This window comes from Carcharhinus amblyrhynchos, chromosome 9 (assembly GCF_965287045.1).
Source record: "Carcharhinus amblyrhynchos chromosome 9, sCarAmb.v2.hapA, whole genome shotgun sequence".
Classification (NCBI taxonomy): domain Eukaryota; kingdom Metazoa; phylum Chordata; class Chondrichthyes; order Carcharhiniformes; family Carcharhinidae; genus Carcharhinus; species Carcharhinus amblyrhynchos.
Window position 1 is genome coordinate 54,522,034 of NC_137332.1, and position 24,339 is coordinate 54,546,372.

The 24,339-nt window shown below is 45.2% G+C and overlaps 1 long non-coding RNA gene across 1 annotated transcript in view; it reads left to right on the forward strand.

Moving 5' to 3' along the window:
• Positions 1-24,046, forward strand: part of LOC145347818 (uncharacterized) — a 98,871-nt gene extending 74,825 nt beyond the window's left edge. Inside the window, exons 3-4 of the long non-coding RNA XR_013887861.1 lie at positions 22,099-22,214; positions 23,333-24,046. This is a non-coding gene — a long non-coding RNA (uncharacterized LOC145347818). The remainder of the gene's footprint in view (positions 1-22,098; positions 22,215-23,332) is intronic.
• Positions 24,047-24,339: the final 293 nt, after the last annotated feature.

A 24,339-nucleotide genomic window follows, 5' to 3' on the forward strand; every position in this document is an offset into this window, starting at 1 on the left:
GTAGAGGCGGCATGATGGCACAGTGGTTAGCACTGCTGCTTCACAGCGCCATGGACCCAGGTTTGATTCCCAGCTTGGGTTACTGTCTGTGCAGAGTTTGCACGTTCTCCCCATGTGTGTGTGTGGGTTTTCTCTGGGTGCTCCGGTTTCCTCCCACAGTCCGAATGACGCGCTGGTTAGGTGTATTGGCCATGCTAAATTCTCCCTCAGTGTACCCGAACAGGCACCAGAATGTGGCAACTAGGGGATTTTCACACTAACTTCATTGCAGTGTTAATGTAAGCCTTACTTGTGACATTAATAAATAAACTGTTAAGCATAAGGCTGTTAAATTGCTGTCACATTATGTTCAAATTTTACTTGCTGAGGGGGTGGTGGGATTCTTTGGCTCTGTTCACCGCTGCTGGGAATCCTGATGTCCCGCTGAATGGGGCATCAGGACCAAAGCAGGATTCCCGACTGCCATCAAATCCATTGGCATTCATCGGGCCATCCCATTGGCCTTGATCAGGTACCTGCCCAGACTGGACGGGAATCCACTCATTATACAGAGCTGCTCATTATAATATCACTAGCTGATCTTTTCATGAGCTATCGGACAATGTGTAGTACTGACGGCTCCACATTCACAGGGACATGGTGCAGCACCAGTGCCAGGTTCTCACACAAACCTGGCACCAATAGGAGGAGGAAGATACCCAGTCCCGATGGCTGTGAAAGTCACGGCTGTCCTGAACTTTTTTTCCCACTGGTACATTTCAGGCTTTGAGTGGGGATCTCTCAATCTTCCATACACAGATCCACTCAATGGGTGACGGTTGACCTTAATGCCCAGGTATCAGACAACATCATCTTCCACCTGGACTAAGCCCACCAGGATGCCTGGGCTGCGGGATTCCGTGCCATCATTGGGATGCCTGCGGTTCAGGTGTACCCATGTAGCCCTGTGAGCACCATCTCGACAGGAAGTGCCCTTCATTAACAAGAAGGATCCACTCCCTGAACATCAGCTGATGTGCAGCCACCAGCTGAATGTTGTGCACAATACCCTGGGAGTGTGCACCACGCTTTCAACCTGGGGCACTGCAAATTCCCCCGTGCCCTCAATAGTAGCTCATGGTTGAAGAGTTAGCTAGTGGACATCAAGAGTTACCTGCTAAGGTCATGGCTAATGACACCTGGGTGGAGGTCCCAGCCTGAGGTGGAGACCGACTACAACAAGGCTCACTCTGCAAACAGGAATGTCATTGAGTGGTGCATAGGCCTCTTACAAGGTAAGATATGGTTCCTTTGTTGGGGCCACTCTACATTACAGCTCCCAGAGAGTTATTCAGATCGTGCTGCTGTGTACTGCATAACTTGGTGCAGCAGCAGGGCGACATGATGAAGGTGAAGGAGGAACAGGCAGAGGAGGAGCCTGGGGAGAACCTGGAGGAGGCCATGGGCTATAGTCAGGATTGTGACATGCCAACGGATCAGGAAGACCCTCATGGCTTCCAGATTTGCCTCCCAGGAGTATCATTGTCTGGTAGCTCAATCGCCAGCCACCCGCCACTCCCTCCCCCCACTTACCCCCAGACATTTCTTTCCTTAGACCCTCATCTTCCCTCTTGTCTCAGTCTCTCATTGCCCCTTCCCTTAGTTCCTTTCCTCCCCCTTTCCTCAGTCCCTCATCTCTCTCTCCCAGTTTCCTCAGACCCTCTTCTCTCTTCCCCTTTCCTCAGTCCCTCATCTCCCCCTTCTTCATTTGCAGGAGGTCACGTGGTTAAAGGTACATTGGACTCTCAATTCCTTGGGGCTTCTGACCTTACATTGTGCTACAACTCGTTCTGGGGTCTCCCTGCCATTTCCAATGCCCTCTCCTCAAAGGGGATGAGGACGCATAGCTTAGGCATGCCCCTACCCATCTTCTACTGCCCCCTCCTGTTGTGGGCTAACTTGTCCTATGGAGACACAATGAGGGCATTCTGAGGGCTCCTTTGAAGGTGAGATGCCAGATATTGGGAATGAGAGTGATTTATCTTTTTAATACTTAAAAAAAGGACAAAATATGTTTAAATTCTTGTCCTGATGCTATTAATAGCATTCATGGTCTGATACAGACAATGCAATGTGGGAAAAATGCAAAGTGGTGCGGCAATTGTTCTCTTCTGTTGAGAATAAATGAGAATGCAAAAAATTCAAGGGAAATGTGAAATAGACAAAGGCTCATGGCCCAACCAATCTGCTTATTTTCCAAGTTAATGTACCCCACAAACAATACATCAGATCCAAGCTCTGCAGTCCAACCCCATCAATCATGAACAGTGATTGATAATTGAACAACTGATGACAGAAGGAGGTTTATCCTCCATCATGGCAGACTCTGGAATTTGAGTGTCAAAGACAAGGCTGAAGCATTTTCAACCATCTACAATCAGAAGTGTCAAGTGGATGATCCATCTCATACTCCTCTGGAGGTCCTCAAGATCACTGATGTTAGTCTTTAGCCAATTCCATTTGCTCTGTGTGGTATCAAGAATTACATAATGTTGGAGTGGCCATGGGTCCCAACAACATCCTGGCACTAGTGCTGAAGCTTTGTGCTCCGGAAGTAGCTGTTTCAGTCCAGCTATAATCTAGCAACTATCTGACCATGTGGAAAATTGCTCACATATGTTCTGTTCACAAAAAGCAAAGGAAATCCAATCCAGCCAGTTCTCTGCCCATTGGACTTCTTTCGATCATTAGTAAAGTGTTGGATGCTGCCGTCGCCAATGCTATCAAATGGCACTTATTCAGCAATAACATGTAGCCAATGTTCAACTTTTGTTCCACCAGGGCTACTTGGCTCCCACCCTTAGAACCTTGGTTCAGACATGGAATGAAGTAAGGCTGTGACTGCCTTTAGCATCAAGGCAGCATTTGACTGATTGTAGCATCAAAAATCCCTAGTAAAATTGAAGTCAGTGGGGATTATAGGATTTATTAATGCTTTCATAGTGAAGGTGCTTCTAGGTAGCAGTGGTTATTATATGATTGAATTTCACATTCAGTTTGAGAGAGAGAAAAGTAAATCTAATATCAATATTGTAAACATAAAAGGGGCAACCATGAGAGCATGAAAGCCAACCTTAACCCAGATAAGAGGGATGGACAGAATATAAAAAAGGACAAAGAATGAGTAAAAGCTTAATAAGAATGGAGATGGTAATATAAAAGAGAACGCTAGTTATAAATACAGAGACAGGTCGTAAGAGTTTCTATAGATTTTTAAAAAAGAAGAGTTAATAGAGTGAATTCAGTCCTATAGAAAGTGAGTCTGGGAGTTAATAATGGAATGTAAGGAGATGGCAGATGAATTGAACTCATATTTTGCTTCGTCTTCACTGTAGAGTATACAAGTAACATTCCAGAAATAGCTGTAAATCAAGAAATGGAAGACAGGGAGGAACTCAGGAAAATTACAGTTGCCATGGAAGTGGTAATGAGTACATTGTTGGAGCTGCAGTGTGACAAGAGCCCAGGTCTTGATGGTCGTGATCCAAAGCTCTGAAAAGAAGTGGCTAGTGTCTAAAACCCAGCTGATGTTATCTGCGAGGACCTGGAACATCGCTTCTTGATGGTGTATAATTCTGTTTACAGGAATGATGTAAGAAGTTATGTGCAAGAGCCTGTGAAAAAGTAACCAGCCCAGTTTAACACTTATTAAAGGCTACTTATTACAATAAAGAAAAGGCTCATATACATGAGCAGGACTATAACAATCTGAGATAGTTACATATAAGAAGCAGCTAAATGCACTCACACAGTTTATGTGGAAATTACCATTTTTGATCCACAGTTCATTTACAAGATCTGAAGTTTTTCAGGACTTCCCTTTTCCCAAAGAACATCCACTTTAATAGATCTATAAATAAAAGCCAGCTTATAGTTAAAACACTGAACATGATTGAGGAATTATTCTGGGAGATATTTCTTGGTTCAGCAAAGATATAGTTTCAACTGCCTCCACCAAGGTTTCTTCCATCTGGCCTGCTAGCTGGAAAACCACTTAGAGGCTGTGATGTGGAATCTGCTTCTCTGCTTTCACAGAACGTTGGCAATTATACTATTTTTCCCTCTGTGGATCTCACTGTGTATTTGCTGTCTGTCCCCTCAACTTCTGTGATTCTAAAAATGACCATATTCATGTCTCCCCTTGATGGTTCTATCATTGAACTAAGATATTAATTAGCAGGGCAATGTGTCTAAAAACTGTTAACCTCTTAACTGGGAGGCTCACATCTTGTGAAATGTCTTTTGAAATGATAATGGCTTCTAACCTGTGAGTTTTGTTACATTCTTGGTATTGCTTGTTACTGGGCATATTCATGATACTAATGAGATAGCTAATGCATTGGCTTTGATTCTCCAAAATTCCCTATATTATATTAAGGAAGGTTTCATTAAATTGGAAAATAACAAATGTAATTTTTTTATTCAAAAAGGGATAGAGGCAGAAAGCAGGCAACAACAGGCCAGTTAGCCTAACATGCTAGAGGGAAAATTATATAAGCTGTTATTAAAAATATTATAGTAGGACAGTTAGAGAAAAAAAATCAAGGTAATCAGGCGGAGTCAGCATGGTCTTGTGGAAGGGAAATCATGTTTAACCAATTTATTGGAGTTCTTTGAAGAAGAAATATTGTAAAAACCCATCTTATTCCATAATTTTCTTGAGGAAGGAAATCTGTCATCTTTACCTGGCCTGGACCGTAAGTGACTCCAGATGAACAGCAATACAGTTTACTCTTAACCATCTTTTGAAATGGCCTAGCAAGCCATTCAGTTCGTGGGTAATTAGGATGGGCAACAAATGATGGCCTTGCCCGTGACAATGTGGAGATACCAGCATTGGACTGGGGTAAACACAATAAGAAGTCTTACAACACCAGGTTAAAGTCCAACAGGTTTATTTGATAGGAAATGCCACTAGCTTTAGGAATGTTGTTCCTTTGTCAGGTGAGTGGAGAGTTCTGATCAGAAACAGGGCATATAAAGGCACTCACGGTTTACACATATTGCAATGCTAAGAAGCCAGTGAAAAACACGGGAATTCATAAGAATGCATTACTATTGTAAAACAGTCAAAAACCTGTGGAAAGAATGAGACAAAAGAAATGACCTTCAAAGATTCATATGAAGATTGTTTAAAAAAAGATTGATGAGGTGCATTAAATAAAATGTTTTTGTGGTTTTGCGGTCTACAATTGACAATGCCAGCCTGTTTCAATGCACCACAGAGATAAAGTCTATGGTTAGGATTTTCCAGACCCATTGCAGTGGAATCCACCTTTGGGGATTTGGCAGCCTGGCCAAAAATTCATTGGCTACTGTGGGAACAGATGAGTAAGAAGTCTCACAACACTAGGTTAGAGTCCAACCAGTTTATGTGATAGTAATAACAAGCTTGTGAGATTACTATCAAATAAACTGGTTGGACTGTAACCTGGTGTTGTGAAACTTCTTACCTTATTTACCCCAGTCCAATGCCGGCATCTCTACATCATGGAACAGATGAGCCCAGTGGTGGATGGGCTGAAAATCCTGCCTTGTCTTTAGGAAGCCAAAATACAGCCACATAAGAACAGAAACATCGGTCAGCCATCCTTAGGACAAAAATTATTGTGTTTACCACAAACTCCCTTTAATGATTGAGACAAAAGTCACCCTAAAGAAATATATTGGATTGTGAGCATAATCCTCTTCAAATCAATATTTATTTGAAAATCCAGTTAATAGTTAAGGTGGATTTAGACATCAGCTGGAACACACTGGCGGGATCTCCTGCTCCTGCCGATGGCTCAGCCCTACAATGGAGCTCACAGCAGTGAGGTGGGCATTCAATGACAAATCCCATTGACACCGGCTGGACCAGTGGATTCTACCGCCAGCTGACTCCTACAGCCGCAAAACACATGGTGGGTTGCGCAGTAAATCCTGCTGTTGTACATCAATTTAAACTATAATAGTCATGTTATAATTATCTTTGATTGACTAAGCTAATACTCGATATTAACGGAATACAGAATTAAATATTTACTTCTCTTAGAATAATCACCTGACTCGATGGGCCGAAAGGCCTCTCCTGCCCTGTAGTATTCTGTGATTCTATTGTCTGCATGAATGAAGTGATTCTTTCTAAGTACCATAAACGCTATGCTATAATATTCATTGCTATCATATAATCTATAATTGACTCTTATAAAAAGTATTCATAAGCAAGTACAAGAGAGTTGTAGCTTCATACTTAGATCCTCACAAGCTTACATATAGTTAACAATACCATAGAATTCCTAAGTATACCAAGTGATCGTACTGGTAAACTTAAAGAGTTGTTCCAGCTATAACATACCCATAAAAATCTTGAGAAAATTTTGCTTGTTTGCAAACTCCCTAAGAGGGAAGGCAAATGGACTATAGGCTTTTATTTCAAAGGGAATGGAATATAAAAGTAGGAAAGTCTTGTGAAAACTATACAAGGCGCCAGTTAGGCCACATTTTCATGTCATCGAAGGGCCCTATAATAACTTATTTAATTCTTCTGCCATTTCCAGATTCCCCCTTATTTTTTCGCTAGTCTCATTCCATAAGGGCCTATGTTCACTCTCGCCCTTTACATACATTGAAACTCTTGATGCCAGTTTTTATATTACCTGCTAGTTTATCCTTATGGTTTATTTTCTCCTTTTTTTTTAGTTCATCTTTTATTGGTTTTTAAAACTTTGCCAATCCTCTGGCTTACCGTTAATTTTTGTCTCATTACGTGTTTTTTTCTTTCAGTTTAATACTAACCTTAACTTTGGTGGTTAACCAGGGCTAATTTATTCCCTTCCTAAGAGCTTCCTCTCTGGAATATTTCATTGTTGTGAGTCATGAATTATTTTCATAACTGTCTGCCATTGTTGATCAACTATCTTTCCTACTAAGCTCCTTTCCCAGTTTGTTCCAGCATGGGGGCACAGTGGTTAGCACGGCTGCCCCACTGCTCCAGGGACATGTGTCCAATTCCCGGCTTGGGTGACTATCTGGGTGGAGTTTGCACATTCTTCCCATGTCTGCTCTGTAGAAGACTGCAAAAAACTACAAGTGGCCTTGAACAAAGCCCTATCCATCACACAAACCAGCCTCCCATCCATTGACTCTATCTACACTTCCTCCTGCCTCAGTAAAGCAGACAGTATAATCAAGGATCCCACATACCCCAGGCAGACCCTCTTCCACCTTCTTCTGTCAGGAAAAAGATACAAAAGTCTGAGGATATGTATCAACGGACTCAAGAAAGAGCTTCTTCCCTGCTGCCATCAGACTTTTGTACGGACCTACCTCGTATTTTGTTGATATTTCTACACCCTAGCTATGACTGTAATACTACACTGCACTCTTTCCTTTCCTTCCCTTTGTACAGTATGCTTTGTCTGCATAGCATTCAAGAAATAATACTTATCAGTAGATAATAATACATGTGACACTAATAAATCAAGTCAAATCAAAAAATGTGGGAAGAGACTATAAGCCAACATAAATGGGAATCTAAAAGTCTTCTATTGACATATAAATAGTAAAAGAGTGGAAAAAGGAGAAGGGCTGATTAGGGACAAAAAGAAGAGGATTTACGTATGGATCTATATATAAGGTCACCATTGCAGCTGCCTCAGAAAAGCAGTCAGCATAATTAAGGACCCCACTCACCCTGGACGTTCTCTCTTCCACCTTCATCCGTCAGGAAAAAGATACAAAAGTCTGAGGTCCCAGACCAGCTGACTCAGGAACAACTTCTTCTCTGTTGCCATCAGACTTTAGAATGGATCTACCTCACAATAGGTTGATCTTTCTCTACACCTGAGCTATGACTGTAACACTGCACTCCGCACTCTCTTCCTTCTTTTTATATGAATGGTGTGCTACCTCGTATTGCTATTTCTACATCCTAGCTATGACTGTAACACTACACTGCACCCTGTCCTTTCCTTCCCTTTGTACAGCATGCTTTGTCTATATAGCATACAAGAAACAATACTTTTCACTGTATACTAATACATGTGACACTAATAAATCAAATCAAAGTATACAGAGGATATGCCTGAGGTACTAAGTACTTTGCATCTGTCTTCACCAAGGAAAAAGATGCCATCAAATACATACTGGAGGAGGAGATAGCTGAGATAGTGAGTGGGTTAGAATTGATAAAGAGGAGGTGTAGAAAGGCTATGTGTAATTAAATTTGATTAATCACCAGGAATGGATCAGATAGTTCTGAAGATACTGAGGGGAGTAAGAGTGGTGATTGCGCAAGCACTGGACATAATCCTTCAATTCTTCTTAGACACAGGATGGAGCCAGAGGACTAGATAACTGCAGATTCAACAACCTTGTTCAAAAAAGGTGTATACGGATAAACCCAGTGATGAGGCCAGCGATGTCTCTGTGGGGGCCAGCAATGAGGCCAGTGATGTGTGTGGGTAAGGAGGAGGGGGTGTGGGGGGGGCAGCAATGCGTGTGGGGGGGTTGTAAGGGCCAGTGATGAGCCCAGCAATGTGTGGGGGAGGGTTGTAGGGGCCAGTAATGAGGCCAATCAGTTCGATCCCTGTGATGGGAAAACCTTTAGAACTGACAACCAAGGCAAAATTACCAATCACTTGGACAAATGTAGACTAATTAATGAAAGCCAGAACAGATTTGTTAAGGGAAAATCACGTTCATTTAATTTGAGTTTTTCAATAAGGTAATAGTGTTGATGAGGGTAATGTGATCGATGTACATGGATTTTCAAAAGGCCACGTAACAGGTTGTCTGTGATGTTGAGGTCCATAGAATAATTGGGACAGTGACGTCATGGAAACAAAAACTGGCTGAGTGATAGGAAAGAGAGTGAAATCCTAAGCGCATTCTCTCCGTCCAGGAGAATGGTGGTGGCCCACACTCAAATTGCGGAGCATTTGATAAAACATGATTCACGCTGGCAAGATTATGTTTTTGGATTTTGAACTAACCTCATTGGTGGAATGATGTGGAATGAGCAGGGGAAGGGCAGGCAGCAATATAAGTGCATCAGCATATGATCAGCGAGCACTCACACTGGATATTGAGGCCACACTGATTATTAAGCTGGCATCGGGGTGATATCACTGGACATGATGGCTTGAACAGCCCTCTGATTCTATGGCTGCAATTCTCCCAGAGGTGCTGAATTCGCTGGAAAACTGTTCTAACTCCCAACTGTTTTCTCAGTTCAGCTTCTCACCTGAATCTCTGCACTCTGTGCACTGCAGAGATCCCAGTTGTGAATTGCATTAAAAACCTAGGGGAGCGGGGCCTATTCACGCCAAACAGCCTAAAATCGGAAGGATGAGCAAGAACCCGTGCATGCGCACATCGCTGGGAGATCACTGACACGAGGTCCCGGCATTCAAATGTCTGCCACCCAACTCCCCCACAGAGACATTGCTAGCCTCATCGCTGGCCCCCATAACCCCCTCCCCACACACATCGCTGGCATCATTACTGTCCCCTCGACCCCACCTCACCCACCCACACACATCACTGGGTTCATCGCCGGTCTCCCACAAACCCTTCCCCACACGTCATGGCCTCATTGTTGGCCCCTCCCCACATCCCCCCCCCGCCCCCCCCCCCCCCCCCCAACACCCCCGAGGCCTCTGGGCACCCCAAGGGAGGAGGAAGGGCTTGAGACAGGGTCTTCCACCCAGAAGATCCTGGACACCCAGAGACCTTCTGATTTCCCCCCCTTCTTCACACCAGGGTATCAGGGTCAGCGAGTTGAACCGGGTGTCATCAAAGCAGCACCATCCGCAAGTCAATCAGCGCCTTCCAGGTTCCGGCCACCCAGGGGACTTCCGTCAACAGCATCACAGGCAATGGGGTATGCATCACAGCTGGACACCTACACCTCCGATGTGCATCCTGGGGTAGCACCGAGAAGAAGCAGTAGACAGCACAAAGTTAGAAAGTTGTAGTTCACTAGAGGGCATGGGTGAATGTCAGCATTAGTCAGGGTTTGGTAATCATTTACATTAACAACAGAATAAACTGTTAATTGCACATCATGCTGTGACTAATGTGTCTCTGATTATCTTTCCCACCCCCATCCACTCACTCAGTGTTCCCGGCTCCCAAACATAGAGGTGCTGGGAGATCTCATTGAGACGTATAAGATGATGAATGGGATGGATAGGATAGAGGTGGAGAGACTCTTCCTGCTCAGAAAGGACAGTAGGACTAGGGGGCACAGCCTCAAGATAAAGGGGGGGCGGTTTAGAACGGAGTTGAGGAGGAACTTCTTCACTCAAAGGGTGGTGAATCTCTGGAATTCTCTGCCCGTTGAAGTGGTGGAGGCTGCCTCGCTAAATATATTTAAGACGCGGGTTGATGGGTTTTTGATAAGAGAGGGGATTAAGGGTTATGGGGAGAGGGCGGGAAAGTGGAACTGAGCCACGACAGATCAGCCATGATCTTATTGAATGGCGGGGCAGGCTCGAAGGGCTGGATGGCCTACTCCTGCTCCTATTTCTTATGTTCTTATGTTCTACCTGTTTAGCCTTGCAGACTCAACCCATGTTTCATAGTGCCTGCTCTACCTTCCCCAACATCCACCAGACCCTTGGTGCAAGTGCCTTCCCCGGCCAAAAAACATGTGTCTCCAACCCTTACAGCTACGTGGGCCAGGATGGCAGCATGCATTCGGAGTACAGGTAGGAGTCAGACTTGAATTGCGCCAGGGGCAGGATCACAGTGTGCACGACAGCGAGTCGTCATCATCCACCAGCCTTCAACTTGCAATCATTGGCAGCCCAGGCACATTAATAGGGTCAGATGTTTCTGGGGTATAGGATTGTAGGATGACAGGAGCAGGGGGAGTGAGAAGTGGTGGTTTGAGGCCCCAGGTGGGTTTGGAGGGGGAATAGTGGCTGCACTTGCTCCTGGGTGGATATGTGGTGGTTGCAGCCCCCTCACTACACAGCACCAGCTAGGTGAGGCGGGCTGCAATCAAGGCATCACTCACTGCCCTTCCTTGCCGGACACCTGCCATTGCCGGCTGCTGTCTTTCCTCCAGTTCTTCACGTGGTGGGGCGCCCACCTCGCCCCCTCGCTCCCCTTCCTTGTTTTGCTCCAACTGGACTCCCTACTGCTGGATGATGTTGAGCAGAGCGCCGTTAGCGATGCGTGAAGCTCGCACAGGATCATACTGGAGGCCCCCCCACCCCCAGAGTGGTCCAAGGTTTTCAGCAGGCCAATGCACTGCTCAACAATGGACCGGCTGGTTGCAGGGGTCTCTTTGTAGCAGGTCTCCACCTTGGTCTGGGACCTCTACATAGGCATCATCATCAGCCATCACCTTAGTGGGTAACCTTTGTCACCCAGTAGCCATCCTGGGAGCTTGGGCTGGTCTTCAAAGAGCCCAGGGATATCTGACTGCTGGATCACAAAGCTGCCATGGACACACCCTGAGTGGCATACATCGACCTGCATGATCTTCAACCGATGGTCACAGATAATTTGAACATTCAGGGAGCCCTTCCTGTTTAAAAATTGCTGCGGCCCTGCATGGGGGGCCCACAAGGTGATGTGCGTGCCATCCACTGCGCCCTCACATTCAGGATCCTGGTGATGGCTGCGAAGCCAAGAGCCTGGGCTCCCTGCTGTGCACGGCCCACATCAAAATCAATGAACTATTCTGCCCAGGCATATAGGGCATCTGTGACTTGCCACACATATCTGTGCACGGGGGCCTGGGAGATCCCAGCTAGGTCGCCACTGGGAACCTGGAATGACCTGGAGGCACAGAAATTGAGGACTGCTGTCACCTTCACATCCACAGGGGATGGGTGACCACCTCTCCCCTCAGGTGCCAGATGTGAGAGCACCTTACAAATATGTCACACTGTGGTGTTGGAGAGCCACAGTGGGCTCTCCGAGAAGGCCTCGAAGTAATTGTGGGGCCTGTACCTCCTCCGCCTCTGTGCACCCTCTCGGGAGCCTGCTTATCCACTTCCTGGCCCTCAGCAGCAGCCCCCTGCCCTCCTTCCTGAGGATCTAGTAGTGGCTGCTCTTTGCGATGGTCTCCCCACACCAGCCACCTCCTGAGCCGCCTCCTCTTCCTCCTCCTCTGCCCCTACTGCCACCAACATGGCCAGCTCCCAATCGAGCAAACTGAGATCCATCTGCACAGTGAGGAGCACAGAATGATGGATTATTATCATTGGCTGCATAGACCCAGCACCACCCCAATCCCTTACTTGGGCCAGCATCCCCACTTATGGGAGCTGGCAGCCCCACACAATCCATGGTGCCATGCATGGCCTGATTAGGGTTGTATGAGATTAGCATCATGACAAATGCTGGCACAGGTTATGCAGGTCGGTGTGCCGACATGGGGAATGCGCACCTTTGCGCGATTGCTACGTGTGCAACTGCAGTGTCTGTTGCAGGCACGTGTTGCTGGTCCGTGTCACAGGGCAGGGACAGACTGCAAAGCAGCACCAGATGTGTTGCCCAGTGACAGCAGATTCCACGCAGTCCATGTCTGAACCTCTGCACCCCGGCCTGCAGCAGCACCTGCTTCACCTGGTTAGGCCTCAGTCGGCACATGGTGACTCCACCCCGGAACACCACCTCCGGAGGAAAGACAGCAGCCGGCAATGGCAGGTGTCCGGCAAGGAAGGGCAGTGAGTGATGCCTTGATTGCAGCCCGCCTCACCTAGCCGGTGCTGTGTAGTGAGGGGGCTGCAACCACCACATATCCACCCAGGAGCAAGTGCAGCCACTATTCCCCCTCCAAACCCACCTGGGGCCTCAAACCACCACTCCTCACTCCCCCACCCCGGAACACCAGCACTCAGTCAAGTTCCTGACCACACCCTGCAGGAAGACTGCAAAGTGCCCTGGAGGGGCAGCCATCAAGGCTGTCTCCCACGTTGTGCTCCTGTGCTGCCCGTCGGGGGTGGGGGGGCAGTGTTGAGTGGGAGCCCTCAAGACTGCTTCCCACGGTGCGTGACAGTGCTACCTGGCGGAGAGGGAGTGGGGAGCGGGACTCCCTGACCGAACCTCACCCACAGAACTGTGAGGAAATAGAAGCACCCCCCTGCCCCCCACAACATCCCCCCCCCCCGATATCACTGATCGATGGGACAACACATGAAGGCAGCAGGAGGAAGACCACTAGGTATCTCCAGGGTCTGCCTGTAACATCCCCCACGGTCCTCTAGCAGCGCTTACTGCCAGCTGAAGACTGCCACGCCAGATGGCAACTTTTAAATACCTGCTCTGATTCACGCCAAAGTGGTAGGAGGCGCAGATGTGGGCAGAGATTGCCGTGTGGAACCCGATAATGGCTTGTAAAGGTATGTAAACTCATGTTAAACAGTGGCCTGCCTGTTTTCAGTGAATTCCCGGCGGTGCCAATTTTCTCCAGCTGGGAGATTTGTGTGGGTCATAAAAGCTGTTGGGAAAACCGCAAAATGGCCAAAATGTGTATCTCCCACCCCGACCTGCCAGAAAAGTTGCGGGTCACAACGGGAGAATCGCAGACCTAATTTCCCAACGTCAAGAAACTGATTTTTGACTTCCTGTCAAATCTTGCTTCTCTGTCTATCACAATTCTTACTGCAGTAGGGAGTGGAAAACTTCCAGCCCCCCACCCCCTTACACACACACACACACACACACACACACACACACACACACACACACACACACACACACACACACACACACACACACACACACACACACACACGACTGAAATCAAAATAGGTGTTTTAAAGCTCCTGTCGAGCCTGGCAATGGAAATAGACCCAGACACGAGATAACTTCAGGATCTCAGGAACCTATTATCATCATCGATAAGGTTGGTTCTTCTGAGGCAGCCCTAGAGAAGCAGGGTCTCAGACAAGAGTGACAATGTCAGAGAGAGAGAGAGACAAAAAAAGACAGAGATAGACCAAGTCAAAGAGACAGACACACAGAGAGAGAGACACAGCTACAGAGAGAGAGAAAGTGAGGCTTAGAGTGTGATAGAAAGAGAGATGAAGAGAAAAGAGGCAGTGTCAGCAAGAGAGAGAGATACACAGAGAAAGACACACAGATATATTATACATAGAGGGAGTGAGACAGGCGGGGAGTGAGATAGAAAGAAACAGAGACAGAAACAGAGAGACAGAGAAAGAGAGACTGAGTCAGAGACTGAAAAAGTCTGCCCGAGGTCAACAGACCTTTCCATGGTCTGCCCTTTGCCTGCTACAATATCTGTGGTGGGTGGGAAGTTAAAATTTGCCCATGTGTCTTTCTCTCTTTGACTCTGTCTTGTTCTCTAACTCTGTCTCCTCCTACCTCACTCTCCATCTGTCTCATTCTCTCTCTCTATGTACCTGTGAGTGTCTCTCTCTGTCTCTCTCTTTGACTGTCTCTCTTTCTCTATCTCTCTTTGTCGCTCTCTCTGACTGTTTCTCTCTCTGTCTCTTTCTATCTCATTCTCAACCTGTCTCACCCTCTCTCTCACTCTATATCTGTGTGTCTCTCTCCCTCTGTGTCTCTCTCTCTCTCTCTGACTCAGTCTCTCTTTCTCTGTCTCTCTGTTTCTGACTCTGTCTCTTTCTATCCGCCTACATAAAATTCCACCCACAGGGAGAGGCACAGGTACGGACTTGGAGAAATAGAGAGCAAAACAGGCTGAGAGTGAGACAGAGATAGAGGGAAGAGAGACAAAGTGAGAGAGAGGCACAGTCAGGGAGAGACACACAAGGAGAGAGACAGAGTGAGACTACAAAAGAGACAGGCAGTAAATAAGAATATTTATGTAGATGGATCCTTGTTTCTGTCTGACGTGATGGATGGCATTTTCCGGCCGCACTCACCCCAAAACCGAAAAATCTGGCCGAAGTCAATGGACCTTTGCATGGTCCGTCTGCCCGTATGCTACGATTCCTGTGGTGGGTGGGACAGAAAAACCCCCCCCGCTCCCCCCCACCCTGTGACTTGATCAACTTGTCATATTTGAAAGACTGGGGCTTATAGATGGAGCATTCATGTCATGGGTCCTGTCAAGCAGCCAGTGAATCCTTCTACAACTTCCTGCTACCCAGTCTAGGGATGGGCAATGAATACTGGCTTAGTCTGTGACGCTCACATCCTGCAACCTAATAAAAAATAATCTCCAGAACGCCTAAGGTATAGTGGGTGAGGGAAACTGAAATGACACAAGAAGAGGAGGATGTAAAACATCTGTCATATATTATCTGATCAGGTCAATAACAATTGAATAAGCTGACATTTGAATTTTGTAATCACTTGCATCCATCAGGAATTTACCAAGAACTCACTTAAATCAGATCCTGATGTAGACTCATCTGATAGTAAATAAGAATGTTTCAGGACAGGGCTCCCTTCAATTTATTTTTCTCCCATTTCCTCCTCCATTCTCTACCCTGGAGTGTTTCCCCTCCTTTACCCTCTCATTTCAGCTTAGTGATCCAAGAAGATGTCTAGAAATGCAAGTAAGATAATTATAGAATCATAAATTACTTTACTGTCTGATCACATTGTCATTTGCTGTTAACCTCAACCTTAACAAATATGACCAAACAAGAATCAAAATGATTCATGAAGTCACTTTGAAGGATCGTTATTCTCAAATGTTTAGCTTGAAAATGCTTTGGAGAGATAAACATGGTAATGAGCTAAGCTGGAGAAGCAGCTATTTATATAATATACATGTCACATATCAGTGCTTCATACTGACAGTCAGTTTCTTGGGAGTTCCAATCCTCTCTTCTCTCCACTATTGGTGCCCAGTGTGCTGCTTTACAAATGGTGCTACTGTTTTGGTGTTTCTAGCTGCTGTGTATTGTGGGTGGGGATCTTGTTAGAATAGCAAATAGAAAGATGCCATTGAAGGACAGCCTGAAGTACATGCTGGTTAGGTGCATTGGCCATGCTAAATTCTGCCTCAGTGCACCTGAATAGACGCCAGGGTGTGGTGACTAGGGAGTTTTCACAGTAACTTCACTGCAGTGTTAATGTAAGCCTACTTGTGACACTAATAAATAAGCTTTAGCTTTAACGAGCTGGGAAAATAAATGGCAATGAGGGGGAAGTGGCACGGATGGACAGAAAGAAAGAGGCTGAATGATGAAGTGGTCAAGGAAGTAGAGAAGGGGAAATGTTTGGAATGAAGGAAAGGGAGAGGGAGAACTGGAATATGATACTGATCGACCACATGGCACCTTTAAATGTGGGGGACTGGGTTAGTTCCTGGCCTGTGTTGCCGTCCCAGGAAGGTGGGATAACACTAGTTTTGGCCAGTTCTCTTTCCTTTCTGTCTTCTTACTGTTTCCAGCTCTGCTTCAGAGACAGTTTTAAATTATTCTTCAAATATCCGGGGCACATTTAAAACTTTAAAGCTTGCCCTGTCCCTTTCCAACGCTGCACAGAATTTTCTATTTTCTAGGGATAATCCTCTGCAGAATGAGTCTGTATAGGATGAGATAGGGCAGCATAAGGCTAAGGAGCTCTTGCTTCAGTGCATAGAATTCCATGGCTTCTTTATTTTTATGTTAGGCATTTTATGTATGAGCGTGTCCCTTTTTTGTATATTACACCACTCTTCTTATGGATGTACCACTTTTTGTGCATATGGAGTCTTCATTACTGAATAGCCAATACAGTCTTCCCACTGATTTTAATATGTATATCTGACCCTTGCTTCTAAAGGACATCAATTATTGCAAATGCTCTACATTATATAAATGTATCATGCAATATAATAGACTTTATGATCTTGAATTTAGTATTTATGGGTGTGCAGCATATCATAACAGTTGGGATGGCACAGTGGCACATGGTTAGTACTGCTGCCTCACAGCACCAGAGACCTGGGTTCGATTCCCGGCTTGGGTCACTGTCTGTGTGCAGTTTACCCATTCTCCCCATGTCTGCGTGGATTTCCTCTGGGTGCTCCGGTTTCCTCCAACAGTCCAAAGATGTGAAGGTTAGGTGGATTGGCCATGCTGATGTGCCCCTTAGTAAAAAGTCTGACAACACCAGGTTTTAGTCCAACTGATTTATTTGATAGTAAACTCACAAGCTTTCGAGGGGATTCCCTCTTTGTCAGGTGAATGGAGAGTTCCGGCCTCTGACAGAGCATATAAAGCACAGACAGTTTACAGATTACTGATTAGAATGCGAATCGTTACACCTAACCTGCTGTTCAAGTCCTAAAGTGGCCGACAATGTGTGTGGAAGGAGCACTGATCACAGGTTAAAGAGATGTGTATTGTCTCCAGACAGCACAGTAAGTGAGGTTTTGCAAACCCAGGCAAGTCACAGGGGTTACAGATAGTGTGACATGAACCCAAGATCCCTGTTGAGACCGTCCTCATGTGTGTGGAACTTGGCTATCAGTCTCTGCTCAGCGACTCTGCGCTGTTGTGTGTCGTGAAGGCTGCCTTGGAGAACGCTTACCCGAAGGTCAGAGGCTGAATGCCCGTGACCACTGAAGTGTTCGCCAACAGGAAGGGAACAGTCTTGCCTGGTGATTGTCGAGCAATGTTCATTTATCCGTTGTCATAGTGTCTGCATGGTCTCCCCAGTGTACCATGCTTCGGGACATCCTTTCTTGCAACGTATCAGGTAGACAATGTTGGCCGAGTTGCAAGAGTATCTACCGTGTACCTGGTGGACGGTATTCTCACGTGTGATGATGGTATCCGTGTCGATGATCCGGCATGTCTTGCAGAGGTTGCTGTGGCAAGGTTGTGTGGTGTTGTGGTCACTGTTCTCCTGAAGGCTGGGTAGTTTGCTGCGAACAATGGTCTGTTTGAGGTTGTGTGGTTGTCTGAAGGCAAGAAGTGGGGGTGTGGGGATGACCCTGGCGAGATGTTCATCTTCATCAATGATATGTTGAAGACTCCGGAGAAGATGTCGTAGCTTCCCTGCTCCGGGGAAGTACTGGACGACGAAGGGTACTCTGTCCACCGTGTCCTGTGTTTGTCTTCTGAGGAGATTGGTGCGGTTTTTCGCTGTGGCGCATCAGAACTGTCGATCTATGAGTCGAGCGCCATATCCTGCTCTTATGAGGGCATCTTTCAGCGTCTGGAGGTGTCTGTCATGATCCTCCTCATCTGAGCAAATCCTGTGTATACGGGGGGCTTGTCCATAGGGGATGGCTTCTTTAACATGTTTAGGGTGGAAGCTGGAGAAGTGGAGCATTGTGAGATTGTCTGTGGGCTTGCGGTACAGTGAGGTGCTGAGGTGACCATCCTTGATGGAGATGCGTGTGTCCAAGAATGCAACTGATTCTGGGGAACAGACCAGGGTGAGTCTGATGGTGGGGTGGAATTTGTTGATATCATCATATAGTTGTTTCAGTGATTGTTCACCATGAGTCCAAAGGAAGAAAATGTCATCGATGTATCTAGTGTATAGCATCAGTTGAAGATCCTGTGCAGTGAAGAAGTCTTGTTCGAATCTGTACATGAAGATGTTGGCATATTGAGGTGCAAATTTGGTCCCCATGGCTGTTCTGTGTGTCTGGATGAAAAACTGGTTGTTGAAGGTGAAGACATTGTGTTCCAGGATAAAGCGGATGAGTTGTAAAATTGCATCTGGAAACTGGCAGTTTTCAGCATTGAGTACTGAGGCAGTTGCAGCAATGCCATCATTGTGGGGGACGTTGGTGTAGAGCGCCGAGACATCCATTGTGACGAGGAGTGTCCCTGGTTCAACTGCTCCATGTGTGCTGAGTTTCCGTAGGAAGTCCGTAGTGTCGCGACAAAAGCTGGGGGTTCTTTGTACAATGGGTTTCAGGATGCCCTCGACGTAGACATGGACCACAACACCACACAACCTTGCCACAGCAACCTCTGCAAGACATGCCGGATCATCGACACGGATACCATCATCACACGTGAGAATACCGTCCACCAGGTACACGGTAGATACTCTTGCAACTCGGCCAACATTGTCTACCTGATACGTTGCAAGAAAGGATGTCCCGAAGCATGGTACACTGGGGAGACCATGCAGACGCTATGACAACGGATGAATGAACATCGCTCGACAATCACCAGACAAGACTGTTCCCTTCCTGTTGGCAAAACTTCAGTGGTCACGGGCATTCAGCCTCTGACCTCCAGGTAAGCGTTCTCCAAGGTGGCCTTCACGACACACGACAGCGCAGAGTCGCTGAGCAGAGACTGATAGCCAAGTTCCACACACATGAGGACGGTCTCAACAGGGATCTTGGGTTCATGTCACACTATCTGTAACCCCCGTGACTTGCCTGGGTTTGCAAAATCTCACTCACTGTGCTGTCTGGAGACAATACACATCTCTTTAACCTGTGATCAGTGCTCCTTCCACACACATTGTCAGCCACTTTAGGACTTGAACAGCAGGTTAGGTGTAAAGATTCGCATTCTAATCAGTAATCTGTAAACTGTCTGTGCTTTATATGCTCTGTCCGAGGCCAGAACTCTCCATTCACCTGACGAAGAGGGAGTCCCCTCGAAAGCTTGTGAGTTTACTATCAAATAAATCAGTTGGACTAAAACCTGGTGTTGTCAGACTTTTTACTGTGCTTACCCCAGTCCAACGCTGGCACATCCACATCATTGCCCCTTAGTGTCAGGGGTACTAGCTAGGGGAAGTGCATGGAGTTATGCAGATTGGACCTGGGTGGGATTGTGGTTGGTTCAGACTTGATGGACCGAATGACCTCCATCTGCACTGTGGGATTCCATGATTTTAGTATCAAGATATAATACATTAAGTATCATCTGTACAGTAGTAGATAGGAAGGCCAGTGTAAACTGGGGACTACATTTGCCAGCCAGCTATTTTTCATCCATTAATGCGCATGATGGAAATTCCATGACAAGCAAGCTCTGAAGTGGATGGCTATGATCTGCAACAAAGTAGCCCGAGCATTAAATAATAATGTGCATTGTCATAGCTGCCATGGGCTAATATTCTCAATATATTCTGATCATTGGTAAATGTTATAACGCTCTGTATGCCATGCACACTATGGTTGTTAACATAGATGGCATGAGAGAAAGGACAAGAAGAAAGCCATCTGAAAATACAAAATTAGATTTGGGTCGTTCTTAGGCTGGTATATAAACAACAGAAGAGCTGCGTATTCCAAACACTTTTGCTAACAAGCCACATGCTGTGTGTATTTGGGAATGTTTTGTGGAAGATGTCAAGGTACAGAGTATAACCAATTAAATAATATGATCCACAATTACAATGCCATGATAAAAGGCAGCACAGGAGCTTGTGCCCCAAGGCAAAGTGGCTGGGTTGTCTCGGCTCATTGTTCAGTATCCTGTTGAAGTTCAGATAATCGGAGAGCTCTTTATGACACTGAGATAGGATTCAATTTCTTCCTGTTGTGTAATCCAGAGAAATTCCCCTTAAAGGCCCTTGTTTTAACAAATGTCAGAGGGTGTTGCAGTCTGATAAGATAATGGAGTAATTATGCAAATAATATTCCTGTGGGAATTTTGGGAAATATGAGGGCTGCGTTTTACCAAACTCTTGTAACAGTTGAGTTTAGTTACAGTAAGGATTCTCTTTTGTTTAGTTTTTATTGCCTGTGTAGTTAGGTAGTAAAAAGTCTGACATCATAGTTAGGTAGCACATGGCCTGACATAAAGGTACGGAGTTCAGCTGGGGGGAAACTAAAATAATTAGGTCAGGGGTTCTAGATAACATTTACCAAACTGCTTTTGGAAATTCTAAATAACTGAAATGATTTTGAAAATGAAATTTTTAATATAGAACACTGATTTTATCCTCATCATATTGTCTAGGCAAATGGAATCTAGGCAATACTGCAGCATTGAAGGAGTGCAGCATTGCTGAAGGCGCTATCCTTTGAATAAGACATTAAACCCCCTCAGATGGACATAAAAATCTTATTGCACTTTATGTACAAGACATGAAGTGTCTTCCCGTGCCCTGGCTATCAATTACCCCACATCAGGTCACCTTGTGCATTGCTTCATGTGGGAACTTTTTATGTGTAAATTGGCTGCTGTCTGTTTTCTACACTGCAGACACCTCAAAGTCATTTATTAGTTGTGAAGCACTTTGGAAAAGACTTGGTCTTGAAAGGCAGTATATAATTGCATGTTTCTTCTTTCTCTGGGATAATTAGATCAAAGGCTAGAAAAAACATGCAGGCAGCACACTGGTGCAATGGTTAGCACCTTGCTCACAAAGCCAGGGACCCGAGTTCAATTCCGGCCTCCTGCAACAGCCTGTGTGAAGTTTGCTCATTCTCCTCATGTCCTCCTGCATGGGTTTCCTCTGGTTGCTCTGACTTTCTCCCACTCTCTAAAGATGTGCAGGTTAGGTGGATTGGCAATGCTCAATTGCCCCTCAGTGTCAGAGTAAATACAATGAGGATACAGTCTGGGTGGGTTTGTGGCTGGTGTAGGCTTGATGGGCTGAATGGCTTTCTTCTGCACTGTAGGCATTCTATGATTCTATGAATGAAGCAAGGTTTAACAAACAAGCAAGTTTACACCAGAGAGAAGTTAGGACAGAATTTCCTCTTTCATATTCCCAAATGGTGCCTTATAAAAGATGCACTGCAGAGAAAAAAATGTGTTTTAATGTTTATGCTCCCAATTAGTTGGGTACTCAAATATCTTCCACATCCTTTCTTCAGTCTGTACCTCACTTCATCTGAAGAGGGTGCAGGAGCGCAAGTTTCATGCAAATAAATGTCAAGGAACTTTCCTCCCACATCTCTTCTAGTTGTTTACAATTTCTCTGAAGGGGGTGATCAGCTCAGTTAATTGCATGGCTAACAGGCAAAAGCATCCCTGGTATTCTCAAAAATTTCCAAACAAAGCCTTTGAGAAATTGTTTACCAAATATGAAGTGTCCACCTCATTTACCTCAGCATTAACCTCAACTGTGCAATGGATCACTCCTGAATTGAATCACCTAAGATGAGACAACTATGAGAATGACCACTAGTAAGTTTTGTTAGGTAACTGAGGTATTATAATATTTAGATTTGATAATATCACTGTCACTGCCTAGATCTCCCTGAAGACAGTATGGTAGCTGCTCAGATTTCTCAGAAGACAGTGTGGACAAAGCCAGACCTGGAGAATCGATTGCTGTCAGCCTCAGAGGAGACCCCCAAGAGTAAAAGGGTAAAGCATGGTAACCTTATTGGAATTCTATAGATGTAAAAAGTTATAAGGATTGTTGCCAAGCAGAAAAGGCAAGCCTAGCTCTAGAGACATAGTCATAGAGATATACAACTAGTTTAAATTAAGATATTTTTGAATGATTCTACTTACTGTTAAATGTGTAAAACCTTTCTTTTCTCTAAGTATACTTATTTAAATTTTCTATTAAATGTTTACTTTAATATAAAATCATCATAATTGTTCAGAGATGTCATTTCCTGATTTAAGAACACCTTCTCATAACACACAAATTGCAACAATATTTTGACAGCCATTTCAAGTTTCCTTTTGAGATTTGGGCAGTTCAACATTTACCATTGGCCATGTCATAACAACTCTCTTTTGCTTATTCAACTCGCTCCAGAGTTATGTGGAGTTGATGTGACAGTCTTTCCAACTCCCAATTAACAAATCAGCTCAGCTGGTCAATTAACACGAATGTTTTGACACAAGATGGCCATTGGAACTAACACTGTACCTGAAAGTCTATTAAACCAGGAGATTGGAGCTGTCAGTACAGTCAGGATGTCTTCTATGGGGACTCAGAGTGATTATTCTGCAACATTGAGGGAGCGGGTGTTAGAAAAGTTAGGTATAACATTTTGATGGGTATAGATAGTGTGAATGCAAGCAGGCTTTTTCCACTGAGGTTAGGGGAGAAAAAATCTAGAGGACATGGGCTAAGGGTGAAAGGAGAAAAGTTTAAAGGGAATACTGGGGGGGCTTCTTCACACAAAGAGTGGTGGGAGTGTGGAATGAGCTGCCAGATAAAGTGGTAAAATGCGGGGTCACTTTTAACATTTAAGAAAAACTTGAACAGGTCCATGGATGAGAGGGGTGTGGAAGGATATGATCCAAGTCCAGGTCAGTGGGATTAGGCAAAAAATGGTTCGGCACAGACAAGAAGGGCCAAAAGGCCTGTTTCTGAGCTGTAATTTTCTATGGTTCTATGGTTCTAAGCCACATGAGGTCCATTTCAGAGTGATACGCATGTAGGAAATAACAAGAAGTTATTTCTGGTGGCCTGATTGAATGTGGAAATTGCAGAGAAAGCTAGAAAATGTTTTTCTTGTTTGAAGAAACCTACAACCCTTTGCAATGCGCCATCCATCAGAATGGCATGAAGAGACTTGGCAATGTGTGCATGTGGATGTTGCAGAATCTTTCAAAAGACATATGTTCTTAGTAATGGTTGATGGTCACACCAAATGGCCAGAGGTCACAGTAAAGACATCCACCTCATCTGAGAAGACTATTGAGAAGCCAGGAGAAATATTTAGTTGCTTTGGATTTCCTGAACATCTGATAAGTGGCAATGAACCTCAATTTATCTTGCAGGAATTTGAGAACTTCCTGCAAGAAAATTTTATTTAACACATTACTTCCACGCCATATCATCCTGCTACTAATGGACTAGCAGAAGGCTTTGTCCAAACTCTGAAACACACATGTTGTAAGCAGCCAAGGAAGAAGATATGCTTATCAAATGCCTTATCAAATTCCTACTGTCTATCAGAATACCACACATTCCATGACCGAGATCTTTCCTGCCTTTCGCATGATAAAAAGGCAACTCCATTCCACATTTGAATCTCTTGAAACTTCCAAACGCTAAAGAGATTGTGTGACAGCAACAATAAGCACAAGTGGAACAGCAGGAAGGCAAGGCAAAACAGAGTTTTCGACCAAAGTCAAGGAGTTTTGGCTTGGAATTACTCCACAGGGGAGAAATGGGTTCCTGCCACCTTTCTTGTGCAGATTGGACCCGTCTCTTACACTGTCCAGACCAGAGATGATATTATCTGGAGGAGACATGCAAACCAGTTATTTATTGGAAGAATAGATCTGTCGAACTGGTTCACTAACGTCCTTTAGGGAAAAAAATCTGCTGTCCTAACCTGGTCTGGCAAACATGTGACTCCAGAACCACAGCAATGTGGTTGATTCTCAACTGCCCTCCGAACAGGAGGAACTAGGCATGGTCAATAAATGCTGGCCAGCCACAATGCACATGTCCCATAAATGAATTTTAAAAAAAATCTGGATCAGGCTTTCAAAGTCCTGATTTGAACCTTCCTATAACTCC